General features: G+C 43.1%; 1 long non-coding RNA gene across 1 annotated transcript in view; it reads right to left on the bottom strand.

Moving 5' to 3' along the window:
* Positions 1-15,101: 15,101 nt before the first annotated feature.
* The window catches only part of LOC146831386 (uncharacterized), a 170,426-nt gene continuing 162,624 nt past the window's right edge, over positions 15,102-22,903 (bottom strand). The window contains exons 3-4 of the long non-coding RNA XR_014961561.1: positions 16,136-16,258; positions 15,102-15,763 (exon numbers count right to left, since the gene is read on the bottom strand). This is a non-coding gene — a long non-coding RNA (uncharacterized LOC146831386). The remainder of the gene's footprint in view (positions 15,764-16,135; positions 16,259-22,903) is intronic.

Raw genomic sequence — 22,903 nt, 5'->3', positions numbered from 1 at the left:
CGGAGGGGCGCCGCCGAGGGACGGCGCCGTTCCCCTGCGGAGCCGAGGGGCCGTTGGCCTCCAGCTGCCTGCCACCGTTGTGTAAATGCCCCCACAGCCTCCGGGGGCCGGACATAAAGGAGTGGAGTGCGGCGGCAAGGGCCCTGCTTTCCGGCGCTGAGACAGGTGGCACCAGGATCCCGGAGGTGGGCCGGCTGACTTCCAGATTGCTTCAGCTGGGGCGAGGACAGGAGACCAGCCGGGACTGCTGCTGTGGGGTGACCGGTGTGGCCCGCCAGCTTGGGGCCCTTGTTCACGGCCGTTGGTGCGGCCTGGGCGAATCAGAACCGGCGGCGGGAGGCGGCTGAGGTCCCGGACCCCATAGCGGACGCGCAAGGTTCGTTTGGGGACCCCCCGCCCTGAGCTTCGACCAAGGGAGTGCCGGCGGTGCCAGGGTTGCGCCCGACTACACGTGGGTGACCGGAGCTGTCGCGGCCCCCTGCGGGCGCTTCCGAGCGAGGGAGGAAGAGGGGACGCTGTCCCCAGAGGTACCGGCGGCACCATGCGACCTAAAGGGGGAGCCGCGACCCAGTCTAACAAACTTGACAACTACACGGTGGCCAAACCGGCGGTGCAGCCTGGAGGGACGGCGAAGGAGGCAGCAGGCCAGGCGGAACCCTCCCTGACGTCCATAATGGCCGCAATTCAAACCCTGGGCACCAACCTGGAGACGAAAATGGATAAGATCACAATAGAAGTTAACTTGCTCCGGGCTGACTTGGGGACCACCACCGACCGCTCTAAAACCAATGCAGCTGACATCGCGACCCTGCAGGAATCCGAGAAGCGGCTCGCCGGGAGGGTCAACAAACTCATGCACCAGCATAGGCTGATGGCCTCGCGGCTCGATGAGCAGGAAGACCGGGCCCGGAGAAGTAACATCCGTGTGGTAGGTGTGGCGGAAGGACTTGAAGGGGACTGTATGGAGCTCTTTATTGAGGATTTGATCCTTCAACACCTCAAACCCAAGAGACTATCTAAGCTGTTCACGGTCGAGCGGGCGCACAGGGCCCCGATCCCGAAACCTAAACCTGGGGCCTTCCCGCGAACAATCATTGCCAAAATATTGAACTACCGAGACCGCGATGCAATTCTCCAGGCTGCTAGACAACACGGTGATTTGAAGTACGAGGGCGCCACGGTTCGCTTCTTCCCGGACTTCACGCTCCAGGTTCAGCAGGAGAGACGCTCCTTTCAGGGGGTGAAGGCGGCGCTACGAAACCGTGGGATTGGGTACATGATGTTCTTTCCCGCCAAATTGAAGGTCATAGCTGGTGGCAAATCTCATTTCTTCACCTCGCCTGCGGCGGTGCAGGAGTGGCTGGACTCGGAGGATATTTCGGGGGCCCCCCGGCGAGAAGGTGCACAGTGGAGAGGCGCAGGGCACTCCTCCCCGGGGTCAGCGACGGGGCGAGTGGACGGAGGAGAGCAGAGCCAGCGGTCTTGGCGGTCAAGATCGAATAGTCCTCGTTGGGACACACCAAGAGACGACGCAGTGAGATGAGTCACGGACGCTCGACTGAGAAGCCATCGGACAGTAAAGTATTAAAGTTGTTATCTGTGAGACTGGCTTGCTCCATGAGGTACTTAGACTGTATGCCCGCGGTTGCTGAGCCGGGCTCCTTATGTAGCAGATATACTGTGGGCCTGGGGGCTGAGTACACTGGGCACCACGGGCGGGCGGCCAGGATGGGGCTGGCCCACCAACTTCCCAAGTAGAGTTCCTCGGTGGGCTCTCACCGGGGTAGGGTTGGGCGACAGGCGCTCTGCTAATTGGGGCGGTGGGTAGTTTTGAGCCCACGGAGCAGGGGGCAGGGAGGGGGGGGTTTGTTGTGCAAGGGGGGGTAGGGATGTTGAGGATTGTTGAGGTTGGGGGGGGAGGGGGGAGTGTGAGGGTTGTTAGGTCCCGGACCGCGGGTGTTGAGGGCTCTTGCGGGGTGGGGATCAGGGAGGGGCGGGGAGTTGGGGTTTATTTATGGTCACACGAACTAGGTCATCACTTCGTCAGCCGGAACACTGGGGTGGTGGGACGAGGCACCCTGCGGAGCAAGGGCTATGGATAGCCGCTGGGAGAAGAGCCTAAAAGTCCTCAGCTGGAATGTCAACGGGTTAGGGGACAGGCTTAAGCGCACTATAGTCCTGCAATTCCTCAAACGGCACCAGCCGGACGTGGTGCTGTTGCAAGAAACTCATTTGATGGGTAATGTCTGTCAGGCCCTCAATAGGTATGGCTACACGCTGGCGGCGCACTCTGGCTTTACATCTGGTTCAAGGGGAGTGGGGATCCTCCTGCGGCGCTCACTGCCCTTCCATATAGACCTTATCAAAACTGATCCGCAGGTCCGCTTCACGGCTGTCTCTGGACGGTGGGAGGGCCGTACACTTACCCTGCTTTCTATATACATCCCGCCTGGCCTCCAGGCTCGGGCCTTCGCGGATCTGGGTGCGTTGCTCCTTTCCCTTCCCGGGGGTCAGTTGATGCTGGGTGGGGACTTTAACGCCGTGGTGTCAGGAACCCGAGATAGGCAGCCCCCCCGCGAACTCCCCCGAGGGCAGGGGTGGTTGGCGGAATTTATTGACAACTTCGGACTTACAGACGTTTGGCGACTGCTCCACCCTACGGACACCCAATTTACCTTCTTCTCGGGGTCGCATCACTCATTCTCCAGACTAGATTATATCCTTACCCTTCTGCAACATGATATGACAGTTCGGGAGACAGAGCTTCTGCCTAGGGGTATCTCCGACCACTCACCTGTCCGTACACACATCGTATTTGGTAATCACCGGGAGGGAGGTATAGTACCCGTGAACGCTTGGCAATTAAAACATGAGGACACCAGGAAACATGTGTCCGATTCAATCTCCCAGTACTTTGATGACAATTTGGGCTCGGTAGACTCCCCGGTCACCTTATGGGAGGCATTTAAACCCGTGATTAGAGGGGAGGCGCTCTCGGTCATATCGGCCAGGCGACGGGAGCGGCGCCTGCAGGTTACTACGATCGAGGCGGAATTGGAGGTTCTGGAAGGGGAGGCGACGGAGGGTGGGGATCGTGAAGTTAGGTACAAATTGCAGTTGAAGGCGGCGGAATATAGGGCTCTGGTTACCCAGGAGGCTCAGACAGTGGCTCAACACAAGCTAGGCAGGATATATGACCAGGGCGATAAAGCCGGGAAATTGATAGCCTGGCTGGAGAAAAAACAACATGCCAGTAAGGTGGTGCCTGAAATACGTACCGAGTCTGGGAATGTAGTGACAGAACCCCAGGAAATAGTTGACCAATTTGCGAGACACTTCCAGCGGGTCTATCGGAGTGAGTCGGACCGGCCGGAGGAGGACTCCAGGGTCCTCTTAACTGATATTCGCTTGCCCTCCCTCTCGGAAGAAGATCGTGAGGCTATGGATAGCCCGATCACCGAGGCTGAACTGCAGCGTGCAATAGGGGAACTTCGCCCTGGAAAGGCTCTCGGACCCAATGGCCTCCCGATAGAGCTCTACAAACTCCGTCCAGACGTCACTAGCAAATACTTGAAACTCATGTTCGATCGAAGCAAGGAGATGGGGGTCCTCCCCCGTGACCAGCGCATCGCGACTATAGTGGACCCACTATAGGAGACCCAAGGACTCCTGTGCATCCTACAGGCCAATCTCGCTCCTCAACGCGGAGCCCAAAATACTGGCAAAGACGCTGGCCAACAGGCTCAAGGCAGTGCTTCCTTCGTTGGTCCATCCGGACCAATCAGGTTTCATGCCCCATCGTAACACGGCTCTTAACATTAGACGGTTGCACGGCGTTCTGGGGCAGCGCCACAGACTGCAGGAAGACGCAGTGGTGGTCTCCCTAGACGCCACAATGGCCTTCGACACCTTAGAGTGGCCATACATGTTCGCAGTCCTGCATAAATTCGGATTTGGACCTCAATTCATAGCCTGGGTGCGTCTAGTATACACCGAACCCCTCGCGCAGGTACTGGTTAACAACAAATTGTCCGAGGTGTTCACGCTTGCAAGAGGGACTAGGCAGGGCTGCCCCCTCTCTCCTCTTCTCTTCGCCCTCTCCCTGGAGCCGCTCGCGGCCTGGATAAGGCAGGACGTAGATCTAAAAGGTATAGCATGGACGGAGGGATGGGAGGACAGAATATCCCTCTACGCCGACGACATTCTCTTGTACCTTTGCAGGCCGCGCAGGTCGCTCATTGTGGCACTCGACATATTTGCTAGTTTCGGGCGTAACTCTGGCTTCCGGATCAATTGGGCCAAATCACATCTTTACGTCTTGCGGGGCAACCCCCCGAGGCTCACTGATGCGTGCCCTATCAGGGTGGCGGAAGACGGTTTCCGGTATTTGGGAATATTCATCACGACTGACAAGACCCTGTTGTACGAGCGCAACCTCAGGCCACCGTTGGTTCGGCTGCAGAGGGAGGCCAAGGCCTGGCAGCGCCTGCCATTGTCTTTTTTGGGCCGGGCAGCCTTATTCAAGATGATGGGGTTGCCACGGTTCCTCTATGCGCTACAAAACTATCCCGACTTAGTCCCCAACGCCTACTTTGCGGCGATAGAAGCAGCGCTGCGGGACCTCCTCTGGGCGGGGTCGCCCCGAATCTCGTTGACTAAACTCACATTGGGGTGGTACGACGGCGGTATAGCCCTCCCTGACATTCGTAAATATTACTGGGCGGCCCATCTCACAGCGATCAATCACGGGACATACGGCGACGGGAACGACCCAGCTTTCGGTATGGATAGGTGGCTGCTTCCCGGAGGGAACTATGAGAGAGCACTCTACTCCAAACGAGGTACACATAACCTCACGGGCCCTACACTTCATTCGGTACAAGTCTGGCACATTGCCCAGAGGAAGCTCGGATGGGCGGGAGTCCTAACGCTAGCCACGCCACTCTGGGCGTCTGCGAAACTGGGCAATCTTGGACGCACAAAGGGCTTCCGAAACTGGGACTTGATCGGCATCTCCCAAATCAGAGACATCTGGGGCCCCACGGGGATCCGCACGTTCGCCCAACTGCAAGACACATATGAGCTGGCACACACTGAATACTTTAGATACCTGCAGGTGCGGCACTCCTTACAGGCCAATATTCCACCGGAAACTAAGCCACCGCAAGCCTCCCCGCTGGAAGATAGGTTACTGGATGGGTATCTCCCAGAACACGCCATATCCCTCACATACAAAAAACTAATTAACAACCCCCCTGATCTGCTGCTGCCCCTTAGAGAAAAGTGGGTCGCTGACGGGCTTGAGATAGACGACGAGGAATGGCTCTATGCGTTAGCCTCCCCCAGGGAGGTCGCGATATCTGCCCGACTGCGCCTGATCCAACTCAAGCTTTTACATAGAATCTATATCTCCTGTACTAGGCTACACAAAATGGGTAGGGCGGACACAGTACTTTGTAGGAGGGGATGTGGGGGTACAGGTACCTTCTTCCACGTGTTGTGGGACTGCCCTCAGATTCAACGTTATTGGAGAAGGGTGGTAAAGTGTATGGAGGAGGTATGGGAGGTGGAAATTCGCCCGGAGGCCAAGAGGTGTCTCCTTAACATATGGGAGCCAACGGACCTGCCACCGAAGGGAAGGCTCTGGGTGACGCTTGGTCAAATGGTGGCGAAAAGGAACATTGCCAGACTCTGGGGAAGCCCTACTCCACCAAAACTCTCGGACTGGCACGGCGACATGGACTGGTGCATGCTGCGAGAAAAGACTGTATATATAGCAAGAGGGTGCCCCCGGAAGTGGGGGGAAGTATGGTCCAAATGGAATGACTTTAGGGGTGGCATTTGCGAGCCGCCTGCCGTCGAGCAGGATGACGCAGGGGCTATATAGGACTCCCACGATTTGGTTGCTCCTGGGGCTGGAAAGTGGGTGCCGCGGTCGCCCATGGGTACGGAGTGTTTATGCGGTTCGAGTGGTGACTGGTTTTAGGGGAGTTTGGGGGGAGGGGGAGTAGTTGATCGTTAGGCGCCCGGCGCCATTGTGGTGTTCTCCGCTTGTTTATGGCTGTACACAGAGAAAATGAGTCCTGCATTATCCTTCTCTACGATACGCTTGCACCTTCTATCGCCGCCGTACCCCCGGGTTGACGGCACTGGGCTGTGTTAGATACGACAAAGTGCATGTATACAACTATGCGGCCGGCCTGAGGGGTTGTAGGCCAAAGCTGTGTATTGGTAAACATAACAATAAAGGTCTTTCAAAAAAAAAAAAAAAAACAAGTAAAAAGGAATTGCATTTGTGTTATACAAGTATGTTTTTTTCAGATAAAGCATATGCAGCATATGTATGGTGTAGATTATAAGCATAATGTTCAAGTGCAACTTTAATTACCACGTTGGTGTGGGAAGTATAAAGTGACAGGTAGGGACTGGATATGAAACATTGAAGCCACAGGGAGACAGTTCTTCCCCGTGGAGTTGTCAGGAGGTAGGAGTGGTTTTGGGTGGTTCAGGGTGGGGTAAGCCTAGATAAACAACACACATGGTGGTGTTTGAGAGAGGATGAGCACAGAGAGGGGATCGGGTAGAGAGAAGCAGGCATTATGAATTTCAGTGCTGGAGTAGCAAATGAGGCAGTGGGCAAGGAAAAACATGCACACTCATGACTGAAAATACTCAAAAAAAGGAAAGTTTTCTTGAATGTAAGCAGTGGAATGTACCAACCATCCAATCAACTGGATAGTACAGAAGCGATGATCAAGGCGAAAAAGAAACTTAGTAAGAGTAACAAAACACATTGAATAATAAAAAGATTTTAAATATGAAGAAAACACTATTTCCCCAAGCTGACTCATTGTAGCAGGCATCACCTGTGTTCCAAACAACTGAGGCTCAACCCTCACAGTTTCATCCATCATTATGGTGAGCTCATTCTCAGTAGCCTGAGGTGCTCCCATGCTATACTGCAATGTATAGGTCTTTTGTGTAGAGGTAAATTATTTGGTGTGTTAGGTCTGTTTTGTAGGGGAGATAGCAGCAGTTGGTAACAAGTAGATGTTCATCAGGTGTGTCTTGACGTTTCATCCACCATATGTTTGGCCATCTACCATTGCCATCCTCAGTTACAAAACCTTTTCTGTCGGCCCATAGAGGCGATTACTCTAAATATGGAGGACAATGTGGCATCCCACCACCCTTGAGGGGTGTATGGCTGTTTATGGAGGAAAGAGTAACCCCCGACATAGGAGGGAAAGAGCATCGATGGACATAAGTCTGCATTGGCGGATGAGGGACATAACTAGCGAAACTGTAAATATGGCGGCAGTTGCCTGCCAGTCTGATGTGCACCTCCATTCCACCCTGGTGGATTAACAGTAGGCCGTCCAACAAACTCCTCTAAATAAGGGTAAGGGACTAAGTGCCTGACTACAGGTTGAGGCATTATTTATTGCCTCTGATAAATAACGATACCACGGAGTACGTTATTTATCAGGTATGATAAATAACAGCCATTACAAGTTCTCTCTTCAGGGACTGCTCCATAATATTCAGAATCAAGTACACCTCATTTGTGTCAGAAGCCAAATAAAATTTCTAGCGAAACAAAATGAATCTAACATGTGTATGCAGATATACCAACAAGGAAGCATGAGAAGGTGAGGAAAATGCTTGCTCGATAAATGCTGCTTAGCTCCCAAACTGACTTAAAACATAACCCTCTCGCAAGCTGCAAACCAGTCTATTACATAGGTAAGGGCTGCCACAGAAAGAGTGAAGGGAATTTGGCTGCAGGTTATGCTGGCTGTTTATAAGCGATGGTAGTAAAAAAAATTGTGACTGCCAAAGATGTACTCTGCCATGGTGGCTGAAATTGCTACACTCACCAGAGCCTGTATTCTTTTCCATACAGAAAAATGTCCCCATTGAGGAAGGTTCCAAGTACCCTTTTAGTGTGTCTCATGATTTTGATCACTTATGGTTGCAAAATGGTTTCCTCACATCAGAAGGTATGCCTATCAAAAACAAGTGCCATCTTAAAAACGGTCTGGATGTTGCCCTCCATTCTACGGATACAGATTACTTTGAGGTCAAGTGTGGGATGAATTATTATAGTTTTGGTAATCAGGTTATTGGATAGGTACATTACTATTTCAACGTTGTACATACCATATCACCAAATGTGATATGTCTCTATATCACATGCAATTGATTTGTATTGACAATTCTTTTTTCTCAGTGTAAAGATTCAGGGTAAAATGTCTCTGTGATCAAAAGCCTTAAGGCCTGATTCACAAAGGTATCCTACGCTTTTGAGTATGTTTGTACTTTTGAGCAAGATTACTATTTTTCGTAGGCCTGCAGTAATTTTATTGCAAAGACTGGATTCAGAGTAGTGCACAATGGGGGCCAATCATGTGCTTTATTTTGTTGGATGACAGGATACAGGCAGAATATTTGGCAGGATATATGGATGTTAGATAGAGTGCCCTGGCTTTACTTTCTTTCAGCCTTCTTGTCTTTCTTTTCCTAAACAGTGCCAAAGTTATTAGCAAACAGGTCAGGTGGACATCTTCAATAAATCATACAACTCTCAAAGTGTGTCTATGAGTTGTCTCTTTTTGAATCGAAGGACACTTGGTAAAATACAGCAGGCTGCCTGAGCCCATCGCCGAACACGTCCGGAAGGGGTTGGAGGTTATGGAACACATACGTATGTTGTTTGTTGGACTAATTGCCTTAGGACCCACCAGTTTGGATTGTGTTTAACGTAGCATCATAAGAACAGCAGAAACAGACCATTCTTTGCACCCACAAAGGAGTAACCTGCGTCGGAGTCAGAGGATGCATATTGCGGTCAGCTCCACGTGCATTGTGCTGGATGCGTGCTCACCGTGGCATTACAACCGCACATGGGATTATTAATACCTACCTGGTAGAGCCTGTACAACAGATAGCTTTAAGGCCTCTATCATAGAAAAGAAATTCAAGAACAGTGTTCACAAGCACATTTATAATTACATGCAACATGGCATCCATTTTAGAAGCTTGGAGAAAGGAGGCAGCTAATAAACTCTTTTTTGATGAGACCTCTAAACAATCTGGAACTAAATCAAGAAATGTTATCCAATAAATGAAATACGAAAAACTTGAAAGACTGCATAAAAGGAAATTGTTCGAATGGTAGGAGGCAGAATCATTGCAATAATATATTGATGTAGTGAGAGTACCTAGCGGGCTAAGAATTTTAAAACCCCCAACTATGAAGATCCGATCTGGTTATGCCACATGACCAGGCAGACCATTTTAATTGCTGATTACCATGATGTGCATTTTGACAAAATACACATTAAAGAACAGGACAAGGATATTGGAAGATATTGAGAACTTGTGCACAGAGCTGTGTAATGAGGATTCCAAAGAGGATGTTGACTTATTCATGGCTAATATGCAAAAGAGACTTGATAAAGTGGAGGAGGATATTAAATCAAAGAAGCTACGTAAATTCATAAGATTTTAAAGATTATCAGGCTGGAAACATTTTGACTTTTTAACAAAAAAAATGACTATTTCTGTAAGGAAGACAGGGTGAAAGGTCTAGCAACTCAAAGCCGCAAAAGCAGTCAAACTTTGGAACTTGCAACGGAGAGTGATGTGTTGGAAAGTAACAAGCTGATGTCTCTTATTCATCAATCACAAGGGAGGAAATTTTCATGGGAAGGAAGTTTTAAAGAAAACTCCAACTTCGAAATAGGGGAAGGACAGAGTTCAAAATAGGAACAAACTTTCAAAGAGGCACAGCCAAAGGAAAAACAGGATCAAACAAATCAAGACAGGTAGAAAGAAAGACAACAAAACCCCAGTAGGATTCATGACAAGGTACAATGAATACACAACAACTGAATGTGGTAATTCTTTCAAAACATATTGTTTGTGGAAATGAAATGGAAGTATTATCGTTAGGTTTATCCTTCTGCACGTCCTCTAATTTGGATTATGTTCTAAGCAGGATTGACCTATTCCACTTTTCAAGAAATCTCAAACTGAAGAAATGGTTTGAGCAGAAACCAATTGGAAGTGAATTTGATGGAACACAAAAGACTCCTAGTAACCTTATCAGTGACATTGACATTTTCCATATATGCTCTTCATTAGATTCAGACACAGTTCATCATGATCCTTTTTTGAATTTGGAAAATTTGAAAATTGATGTTGGAATGAGTTGTCCAAATGTTTTTAAACCTAAATCTATTTTGACACCAAATGTATTGTGTGAAGCTATAGATGTATTTGAGAAAGGGGTTCAACAAGATTTAATAAAAGATTGGATTTAAACCCTTCTATAGCAGAAATAACTTAACAGCAGGGCAAGTTGCAGCTGTAACCCGTTTTAAAACAGAAAACAGAGAAAGAGATAGTGATACACCAGTCTGATGAAGGTGGGAAGGTAGTGGTGTTATCTACTAAGAAATATTTACAGGAAGGTATTTGAGTGACCATACTGTTATCAGAAAGTGAATATCCAGGAGATTATACATTCTAATTGTGTTTATATGGATATGTTGGTGAATTGGAAAGATCAGGGGTTCCAGGAATGGGAAGAGTGGTCGTTCTTGGGGTGTAACCATCCCAGAATCCCAGTGCTATATTTATTGCTTCAAGTGCATGATGATGTGACCAATCCCCCCAGGAGACCTATTGCTTCCAACCATAGGTTTTCGTCTTGAAAATACATCTAAGAATATAGATCACTATTTATGACCTTTTGTCATATAATTACCAGTATATGTGCAGGACACACAACATTTCCTTACCATCATTGAAGGGATTTATTGGGAGCAGGAATTTGCACAATTTACCATGTATGTAAACAGTTTATACACTTGTATTAAACATTAAACATGAGCTTGGCATGGACGCATGTAGATATTTCATGTGAGCTAGACCATTATCTTTCTTGTTACATAAATGGATCTAGATATGGTAACTTATTGTCTCAACAATATATTTTTCAACAATGAATTCTACAGACAAATCCAGGGTACAGTGAAGGGCGCCTGCTGACTGGTGAGAGGAGCAGGTGGTCTGCAATATAGCAGGGTACGATGATCACATAGTACGCTGATTGAGATATATTAACAATGTTTTCATATCTGTAGCGGGAGTGAACAGTCAGCTCAGGCATTCATCAGTGAGTTGAATGATAATAACTACACTTTGAGTTTTACAGTTAAGATCAGTTAGGATACCATCTTTATTTAGACAACTTTAGACATCTTTATTTAGACATACAGATTAGTGCATGTGGAGAAATTCTGGTGGCTGAACTGTTTCAAAAGAGTAACAGGGAACAGACTATTACATGCTTCAATTGCCCATCCTAGCAGTCTTATATATAGCATCCCTTTGGGGGAACTGATGAGTCAAAAGAAACTGCAGGACGCAGGCCACCTTTGAAACAGAATGCAACCATATGGTCATACGAATCAAATAGAGAGACTATGGCCCAAAAAAAACAAAGATGAGCGAGGAGGAGGATAATGTAAGATTTATTTAAACTTTTTCGAATCGTGCAAAACAATCAGGGGTATCCTAACTAAATACTGGCATGTGTTAAACACAGATAATATACAGGCCAGATATGTTGGGAAATATCCCAAAATTACCTACCTTAAAGGAAATCATTGAAGGATGTCTTAAGCCATAACCTTATTCAAGAATGAAAGAACACCAGCATTGTTGGTAGCATAAAGGGCTTCTTTTGATTTACCAGATGTAAAGCATGTAGTAACAGAAGTAATCTTTTACGTTTTAGAGGCCCAAAGACCAACTTTGAGATTAGGAAACATTTGACATATGCTTCTGATTACTGCATTTTTTTGCATTAAGTGCCCTTGTGATTAGCTGTATATTGGCAGCACTATCCATACGGCAAAAACTTGCAACCTAAAGCATATGAGGGCTATCCAATGTAGCGATCAACAATATCTGGTTGCCAGGCATTATTACATTTAAGTAACTTGTTACAATTTTTGGTGATCAATAGGATTGATATCGGAGGTGGCAACAGTAGTGGTAACCAACGCAGACAGGAATCGAAATAGATGTTAGATTTTAACACTTTGAATCTGAACGGCATCAATTCTGAAGAAGAAATGGCTGTATAATTAGGTTAATGATGTGATAATTTAATTCATTTAACATAATTGATTGATGCGTTCTACTATCAGCTGTTTGCAGTGTTGAGGTTCTTATGTTTAGTTTTTAGAAAATGTCTTTTGTTTTATACAGGTACACTGGGGATTTCTGCACATCAGACTTGAAGTTGGTAGAGCTAAGAATACATTTTTTGATTTTTTTGCCTTAATTGTGGTGTCTGTCGGCATGAGAACGATATATAGTAAAACATTATTAGCCCAACAGGGCACTAAGATTCCTGAAACGAGTCCACTTGAGCAGAATTGTTTTCAGCCATTTGCCATGATTCACATTATTGGTTTACAAATGCTGACTTTAAGGTTATCAATATTGTTAATAGGATGGTTATCTGAACAGGCATTATGTTACAAGCCCACTTGGCCATAACTGTCCTTTGCACTTTGAGTCACAATATTTCATTTTAACAGGTTGATATTATTTCATGCATTATGTACACTCATTTTGATATGGGTAATACAACATTAGAGACTGTAATATATACGTAGTGATTTAGCAACTCTGTTGTAGACTGTTTTGACTAATTATGATTTCTTAATTTGTCTTAATATGCTGAAACGATTTAACAATTTGTTGTTTATAACTTAAGGTTATTTGACATTTCGTTATGTTTTAAAATATTTCATTGGGAACATATTTCACTGCTGTGATTATGGTAAACTGTGTTGACAGAACTATGATTAGTTGTATTTCAAACTCATATGCTCCACTCCAAAATGGCTAACATTTTACTTTGTTTTAATGAGAAGGGCGAAAGTTGTTTCTTTTGTCTTGTCTAGTGCACAACATAACAATGTTGTTTGAACCACACCACTCATGACCCATGAGAAAGGCCCATGACCGAAACGTGTCGGGTGGAAGTCATCAATAAATCACACAGCTCTCGAAGTGTGACTGCGAGTTGTCTGTTTGTGTATCAAAGGGCATTTTGGTAAAAAAAAATATATATATATACCTTTTAAACTCTGATGAACAAGAACTGCTGTGGCACCACAGGAATCGGAAAAGCTAATATTTTATTATTTTATTATGACATACAATTTAAAAACATCAAGCGCACCAAGAAGGCTGAAACATTTCGACTGGACCAACTCGGGGAGATATTTAGATACTTTTATTCACAAAAATGCAATTCTATTTTCCTCTAAAAGCTCATGATGCGTTCCGACCAGTCCTATGGTCTTAATGAGGGCAAACATTATTTTTTCTTTACTTCCCAGGTTTTATTTTGATTGGAGAAATGTACTCTTTGTGTTTTGTAGAAACACTCCTAATGCATTCTGTTGTGAGATTTGTAGTTTCTAAGTAAAGGTTTATTGTGCTTCTTTAGTATTGCTTTCATGTATAATGCAAAGATGTTTATTTTATCTTCTAATAGATGCATTTCATTATGTCATCAATGTATGTTGCTTTCCTTGCTACCCTTCTGTGGAAGTTGAGACAATGCATTATGGTGCTGGCAGTTTCAGACGTATTTTCTTCAGGAATATTTGTGCATGAACACGCTAATTTCATACAATGGCATCAGAGATAGGTATGATCCTCCAGTGGGTAATTTTTGGGTCTAGCTTTAAGCAGTGAAGCTGTGTGTAAGAAGTATTATTAAAAATAATTTAAAATATACATAGAGTGGGGTTTGGCTTCACCCATCTGGAAATTACTCTGTCATTCCATGCTATTGGCTACTTGGCTTGTCATTCCACTTCCTGGAAGTGCTGCCTTTCGAATGCATGAGGAACTAATTAATACTTGTAAAGTATGCGCAGTCATCACACAGTTGTCACATCCACCTATCTCCTATATGCATTCTATAGCTAAAGGAATCCATTTATTCTCCTTTTTATCCTGCACTCGCAAAAAAGTAAGGCAGACTTTAGTGTTCTAAACAACAGTTGTGCATGCACAGCATGTAAATAGCATTTGTGTGTGTGTGTCCCTATACGTTGGCACATTAAAGAATATCTATAACTTTGCAAATGCTTATTGTTTTCACAGAGTTGCCCTTGAGTATAAATGCTTATTTCAATATAATCACCTTTAATTGGTTTAGCTTCCCTCCAAGGGGTTTAATGACCTTGATCTTATTTCCTCTTCGAGTTCCTATTTTTATTTGAGGCTTACATGTAACTCTTCATCAGTATCCAACCCATTAGGGTCACCTGTGCCCAGTCTGATGATATATCTTGATTCCACTTGAGAGGTCCATCCCCTCCACATTCATTCTTTCTTACTTCATGTTTTACATAAAATCACAAAGATCCCTCATAATTTCCATGCTTCTGATCATACTATCTGGCCATGGCATAAGTAATTTTGTTAAGGCATGTACCTATGATTTCATGAATCAAATTAAAATGTACCAAAATATACTTTAGTGACTGCCCCTGTCTATATCTCATAGTTAATTCTGATCCCAGTATTTCCTTTACATAAGGATTATCGTTATTTGCGGAGTATTCTGAGGCTGTGTTTAATTTTTTTGGACTCTTTCATAAAAGTTAAAATCATCCTAATTTTGTCCTCAGCTGCTTCTTTGTCTTTGGTTTGTTAGGAGTTCCACTCTACATATGTTTTTACATTTTTGTAGACTTTTCTCTATTATCCAGTTAGTGTACTGCAAGGAGCTTGGAATGGGTTTTACACTGCATATCTTGAGTGCAAAATTCAAGTACAAGCTGCACTTGAGTGGATGGATCTTTATCTCAAATTGAGGCTTAACGTCAACAAATAAGTAATGCACTAATTACAGTGAAGCACATTTGGTTTCTCAAGGATAACAGAGAATAGTAGATTTTCAAACCATGAAGTTTTATTAGCAGATTAGATAAATTTACAAACTCTAATCTTTCAAATTAGTCATAAATCAAAAATCACCTTATAAAAGGGTTGTTCAGTATAAGCCAAAAGCGAGACAAAATCGCAAATAGAAAGACAAGTTAAAGATAGTCATAAGCAAACCCATTAAAATGTTGCTTCTCCAGAAGGAAAATTCCCTAATGCTAAATTAGGGGTTCAAATGAGGTTGGGAAGTTAAGCAGAAGGTGTCAGAAAGTAAATCCTCCAAAGGCAGAATCAAATGAAAATTCAGTTAAGTAAATGAGAAAGGATTTGCTTGAGAGGTTAACTCTGATGAGGAGAGGTAAAAGCAAATAATAAGTCTCAAGAGCATGGAAAGGGGCATCGGCTTTCAAGAAAGTGGGAAAGTATATGTGACTCTAACTTAATCAGCAATTCACAATTAAAACATATTTCTTAGCAAAACGAAACACTCCCTACAATTCCCAGGTATTGGGGAAGCATCAAGTCTGAATGTTCTCCGATAAGGAACCTTCTCCTGTTTTCTCAGCCATCGCACAAAGGAAGCTTAGAGCTGTACAGCCTTCAGTAGATATCTCACACAGGATGATACATTATGGTCAGATTGTCCCAGGCACAGGTGTGTAAACTCATTAATCACTCTCTATGAAACACATTCTGTCAAGCTGTTGTCACAGAAACTAAACATTTCAAAACAATTAATCTAGTCAAACTACTGCAACCTGGAGCTTGGTTCCTGAAATGAGAGAAAGGGGAGACAGAATCACAACAGCCAAAAGTGCACTTACAACTTAGCATGTGTTTCTTAAACTGAGGCCTACATTAACAATGGCTAACTTAACGTGAACATTCTTCAACTATAGATAATTACAACATAAGAATCGCTAACTATGGTAAAACTTAAAATTACACGTTTGTTATAACTATATAATGTGCATTAGTACATGTGTTAGGCAAAATGAAAAACAGTGACAGAGCGTCACCGGTACTCTTGTGCTTGAAATCTCTTCTTCACTATAGTGCTGTGTTTTGTGAACTTCATATCAGTGAAGCAGATTATTTTCCATCTCAAACATTCCCTATAGAGGATGCTACATTTTAGTTTTACCTGATGTTGTCTTTTTGCTTGCATTACACTGTTGGGCACTGTGTCCTTGCAATGTAGGGTGGTTTCAGTTTTCCAAGCTGCACCATCTATTTCAATGTTCAGAAGTTGTAGTATGGGGTAACGCTGTAAATAAAGTCGAAGACTGTTTTATGTAGTTGTAAGCTTTTATTTGTAGAAAAAAAGCTTAGAGTGAAGAACCCACGGCAACACACCAGGCAGGCAGATGAGCTGAGAGTAACTGACACTCAGCTTGTCAACCAGAGCTCCAAATTCCAATAGTCAGAACCTGAAGACATAAAGGTTCTGACAGAACATTAAAGATACAGAGAACATGAAATAAAATGTAATACATACCACAACACCCCCTTTCCCCATAATGAACAAAGAAAAAAACAATTAATCCAGAACATAATACAACAATTTGGATGGCAGTTTGACAGCACGCTGACTGCGGGAAATTCGTCCTTCAACAACAACATTTTGAAAAGGTGTGGGAAAAGAACTTCCAGGAACAAATGTAGAAGGGCAAAGAGAATCGGAAACTGGAGGACCAATAGAAACATCTCCAGAAACAAAAGGTGTACATGGAATGCTATAATGAAATCAAAAGTCACAGAACATTCACTATACTCATCTCTACCAGTATACATTTGTTTAAAAATTTCCGCTTGCTCATTAGTGAGTTTAACAACTCTATCCTTATTCCACCATCCCCTCCCATCCAACAGCAAAGAAGGTTTACTAACTCTCACAACACGTACAGGAAGAGAAAAAGGGGATTGACCCTTGGACACTTTGAAAGGTTTCTTAATGAGGATCCAATCGTTAACCGACAAATTCTGAGGTTTGACACTAGAATGGGTGTCATATGACTCTTTTTGTTTGATTTGTTTAGATAAAACTCTAGTCTTTTTAAACATTGCAATCATTACTCAAAAACACTTTTACTAATTAGAGAAGAACCAGCACTAAGATTAGAAAACCACTCAGGAATCAACTTTGATCTTGCCTACCTACCTCTAAGAGGAGTGACACCAGTAGAGGAATGGGGAGAAGTAAGGTAAGCCCAAACCTTTTCTTGCAAGAAGTCAGCAACATCAACATTAGCAGGCACAGCAGTTTGAATACCTTCTTTGATGATATGATTAGCCCTCTCAGCTAAACCATTAGCAGAGGGACTGTACAAAGCAACTTGGAAGTGTTTAATATCAAACTTTTCCAAGAAATCTTTCATCTGCTTAGAAACAAAGGAAACACCATTGTCCGTAACACTGGAACAAGGTGCAACCTCAATCTTAAAAATGTTTTCCAAAAAAGAAATGACCAAAGCAGAATTAGCCACTTCAACAAAAGAGTAATACAACCACTTGGAAAAGTGGTTTATTCCAACAAGGAAGTACCTCATCCGAGGTGGAAGAAGATTGAAAGGTCCACAAAAATCAAGGGCAATTTTTTCCCAAAGCATCTCAGGAAAAGGGATTAGAACTAAGGGTTTATTGTTGAGTTTTCAGTGTTTATTTGAGACAACACATTTGGGACATGTAGAAACAAAATTGCTCACCATGGCATTCAAACCTGGCCACCAGTACACCTGTTTAATGTTCTTAGTAGTGGCAGACATACCCAAATACCCTTCATGAGCAATGGTAACAATTCTGTTCCTAATTTGCTGGGGAGGCACAAACAAACCATTACGAGCCATAGCCAGGATCCAAACCTCATGCGAAAATTAACGACCGCTAGCAAAAACAACATCAATGACACCGACCACACAATCATCAAGATCATCTAAAGCAGAAGAATAACAAGGTAAAGGAATGCGCAAAAAGCAATCAGCACAGACATTCTTACCACCTTGTATATATTTTATATCCAGATCAAACTCTTGTAGTTTGGAAAGAAGTCTGACAAGGCGAGCAGAATCCTTACCCAAACCATTTCCAGCCAATAGAAAAACCAAAGGTTTGTGATCCGTGAAAATATCACATTTCTTCCCCCAAATGTACGCCTTGAATTTTTGGACAGCCCAAACAATACCCAGGGCCTCCCTCTCAATGGTACTATAGTGGTATTCAGCATCGGAAAGAGATCTAGAGGCAAAGGCTATGGTATTTTCATGCTCATCTATCCACTGACCAAAAACAGCTCCTAAACCTTTCAGACTAGCATCAACAGTGATAAAAGAATCACCAGAGGGGTTGAAAGAGCATAATGCAGGGGCATTAATCACAAAAGATTTGAGTTACTCAAAAACTGTGGACAAGGAGTCATTCCAGGCAAATTGCACACCTTTTTTAAGTAAATCTCTCAAAGGTTAAACAACAAGAGAATAACCAGGAAGAAACCTGGTGTAGTATTCGCAAAGGCCAAGGAAAGAACGTAAAGTGTCCTTATCAACTGGTGCAGGAGCATTTTTAATGGCTTCTGCAGGGATAAATACTCAACCTTGTCAACAAGAAGCTTACATTTGTTGGGTTTTCAAGTCATACCAGTGGAATTAAGAACATTAAGTAGATTTTGTAAAATTTGAATATGTTCATCCTTAGTTTCGATAAAAACAAGAATGTCATCTTGGAATGCCTGGACATGAAACATATCACCAAATAAAATGTTCATGCGTTTTTGAAAAACACTTGCCGCAGATGCAAGTCCAAAAGGAAGCCTGAGATATTTAAAAGCTCCAAACGGAGTTACAAACACGGTAAGGGATTGAGATTCTTCAGAAAGTTGAATCTGGTAATATGCCGGATGCAGGTCAATGGTGGAGAAAAATTTGGCATTGCCAATATTAGCCAACATCTCTTGAATGTGAGGGAGTGGATGGCAATCCACAAGAACTTTGTGATTGAGAGATCTCAAATCAACACATAATCTTAGATCCCCAGTTTTTTGGGGGCCAAGCCAACGGGAGAAACCCATTCTGAAGCATCAATGGGTGCAAAGATACCCTCCGACGAGGTTTATTTAATACAATTTTAACATCATCCCTAATACTGAGAGGGACAGGTCTGACTTTGTGGACAACAGGGACAGCATCCTTTTTTAATTTGATGCAGTGTTCAAAACCCTTTACAGAACCCACAGCATCTTTGAACATACCAGTGAAGGCGTCAACCAGTTTGGAATTCAATATTATCTTCTGAGTCAAGAAGCAAGACGTCTTTCTGGAGAGGAACTAAAGTAATAGGAGGATCTTGCCCTGGACACAAAATAATACCTAGACGAGCAAGGTCCTTCCACCCAACAATATCCCTTCCATTTACAGCTACATATATCTTGGTTTTAAATGATCTGCCCAAACATTCTATAACACCCCAAAAGAAACCTAAAAGGTCAATATCTTGCTCACTGAAAGCCTTAGGATTGATATCAGGGAACAACAGAGAAGTATCAGGTGACCATAACTCATGGAACGTATGGTCAGCAAGAATAGTAATTGGGCACCACAATCAGCCATGACAGAAATGGATCTCCCATCAACAATGGCAACATCAATAGGAACTTTAATGGAGGAAACATCGGAGTCATCATTGGAATCCACAGAAAGAAATACATTTGAAAATTTTTTCTCACATTGTTTAACTTCTAATTTATTTTAAGGACTTTTATAGCACTTGAATCACCCCCGTAAGGGTATCTCAGCGCTCATGGACCCATAGTGAGAAGGCTGTCACATAGAAGCAAGGAGCTAGAACAGAACAGTTTTCAGTGCTTTCCTAAACTGCAGATGGTCTGAGCACTACCTCAATGAAATGGGGAGCTGATTCCAATAAAGAGGTGCCAAATATGAAAATGCTTTTCCCCCTGTCCTTGACTTCTTAATCTTCGGTATCTTGAGGAGGGATTTTGAACCAGAACTGAGATCCCAAGTTCAGCAGAGCAGATGTGTGAAGGAACAAATGTTAAACTGCAGATATAAGTAATGAAATGAAAATCTGCATGTAATACAGTAAATATCTGCAGGTTGGGTGTGGAAAACACCGAAAACTGTAAACATGTGTTGAATATACCTGCTGTCATGTGTAAATTTTAGGTTGTATTGGCTGTTGTTGAGTTTTTCAAAATGTTCTTTCAACTCCAATGTAGTGCCATCCAGATGATAAAAAGATCATATACCTAGCAAAGCCATGTGATGGTTTTTCAAGGTGTTTTCCTTTTCCCAACATCACCTTTTGCCACCAGCATATTATCGGAATCATATAGATTGGGAAGTAGGAAATGCCATGAAAAACCAATTTTTTTACGATTGAACATGAATATATTATTTTCGAAATATGCTTTTCATTTCCAAAACAACTGAAGTATGTTTGTAATATTTCATATTTATTTAGGAAGTATTTATAAGGTTGATTACAACTTATGTAATGCTAGACATCCATTGTGACTAACTATTAAGTTTCTGATCACAGAATAATTGGTGGAAGTGACAGAAAATCTTCAGTGCTTCTTAGATATGAGATTTCCAGTTGCGGAAACTAATGTCTTCCAATATAATCAAAGTAGTAAAGTTAATATGAATATGACATCTCATGTAACCTTTGTGGGAGCAAACCCGTACCCCAAAATTTGGACACCCTAAAGTTTACCTCATTCGGTTCACCCAAGGTTTACTGGATCGGAGAAGCTGTTAAACATAAATTTCTTGAGGCACTGTGCCCCCATTTTGGGGCACCACCTCAAACATTAATCAGAGTAAAACAGTTCATTTGATAATAAGGTTCACTCAAAAATTGAGTTCTAAATCAATGTAAAGTTAAAGGGTTTTATTTAAAAATCTGAAAATAAGTGGTACAGAGTCAACGCCTTGAAGACTCTCAGATGCAAAGTTGTACAGAGAATGTAAAATCGGAAAATATTGTAATTTTCAATAAGCAGTAAAATCATAAGTCTTTAGGCTCAGCTCCAAATTGAGGGTTTTTATACACAATTCTTACATAGAATTTTTAGAAATCCTGCAAACTCATTATGATGTGAGCAAAAGTATAATTTATTTAGCAAATCAGAACACAAGAATGATACATGTCATTACCTTAACACATAAGCACCATCCCAGTCCTAAAAAACTTATTTGACACCCTCTATGCTAATGTCATCTGGAGATGTTCAAACATATATAAAACATTAAACAATAAGACTTTCTCCCAGTAAATTGGCTTGGTGAAGAAAAGAAAACACGAGTACGATACTTGTTGCAATCTGACACCCGTACCATAGCAAGTTCAACACTAGCAAGACAACTACTGCAGTAGAAAGAAACCATTATGTCATCAGCTTAACTGTGTGTTCTCTTGTGGGGAAAGGATGTGTGCAGCAGGGAAACAAGAATAAGTGACAGGGATGGCATCCATCCTGTTCAAATAGAGATTTATACAGCCATGCATCCTAACTAAAACACATTAATAACTTCACTTCTATACATCATGGGAAAATTGTTTTCATTACAATTGAATGTATTCAGTCTACAGATGAAGGATTGTGTGTAAAATTGCATATTATTAATTATTATTGGTGTACAAAAATGTAAACTTAAAAAAAGATCCCACACCTTTCATAAGACATTTTAACCTGCCTCCTTACAATCAGGCGTGCATCCTAGTGTGCGACGGGTGGTTTTCCTTGCCCCTCACTGTCATTGTTTGCCGCTACTCTTCCTCACTTCTGTCAAGGGAATGTCACCAAGCAATCGTCTTTGCATTAAATCAACTCTGCACACTGGCCCTTCAGCACTGCTCAGCATCACCCGCCCCACCTCAGAATGAACAGTGGCCGTTCGATGAGTGTTGGAAAATGACACATCAAGAGTCACTAGGTGCACTTAGTTCCTCGGCTCACAAACCTGGGATCAGTTTGGAGCAACAAATGCACACAAGGCTTGAATGTAGTGAAAGCGCATAACACCTTTATGTATTACGGACTAGCTGCAAGACCAATAGATCCAACCAGGTCAAGCATCTCAGCAGCCTCCCTTCACATAACTCTCCTCATAGATGTTAGATGATCTTTACACAAATGTTGTATGGGGGTAGAAAGTTTGTGAAACTGAAAACATCCCTGCATGTTGTAAGCTAAGCAGTTTTTTTTATTTATTGAGGCTGCATAGAAATTACAGGGTGCATTATTGAGAGTCTCTATCAGGCTCCGTTACTCTGTTCTATGTTTAGAACCCACTTTGGTGGCACTCCTTCTTTCGAACTGTCCGTAAGCTGAATCAACCAGAAATGTAACTTGCTAGAAACTGTTTGGACCTATATGTGATATGCATGTGATTATTGACTCCTTGATTAAGGGATGATGCAAGCCCAAAATGTATTGCGGATAAAGGAGAGCCATTGCTAAAGTGGGGCTATAAAAGCAAAGTTTGAATGAATATGGGGAAATTCAATTGTAATCATTGGTAAATAGTGTTTTAAACAAAGAACACAAAAGACAACAAAGAAGAAACATTCAACATAAAACGAGTTAATAGTGCTTTATGCAAATGCATTAATTCGCAAGAAGATACTGAAGTACATTGAGGCACACAATGTGCTGTGCAATAGGAGGGAGACACAAACCGAGAAATAGGGAGAGCAGATATACGTCAGTTATTCGATTAGCTCTGTATCTACATTCTAAATTTACTGTTTATGTCTTCAATGATTTTAAATGCATGTTCAACTTGATGTATTGGGCATGTGTTTTATAATGTATTATTGTAGACACTTGCTTGTGGAATGGTAATTAATTTCAGGTTTTTCACATCTATTTCAATTCGTATATTGTGATAAT

Source organism: Triturus cristatus, chromosome 5_1 (genome assembly GCF_964204655.1).
Source record: "Triturus cristatus chromosome 5_1, aTriCri1.1, whole genome shotgun sequence".
In the NCBI taxonomy this organism is placed as follows: Eukaryota; Metazoa; Chordata; class Amphibia; order Caudata; family Salamandridae; genus Triturus; species Triturus cristatus.
The sequence above is the reverse complement of the archived record's forward strand: the minus strand, read 5'-3'. Positions and strand labels throughout refer to the sequence as shown.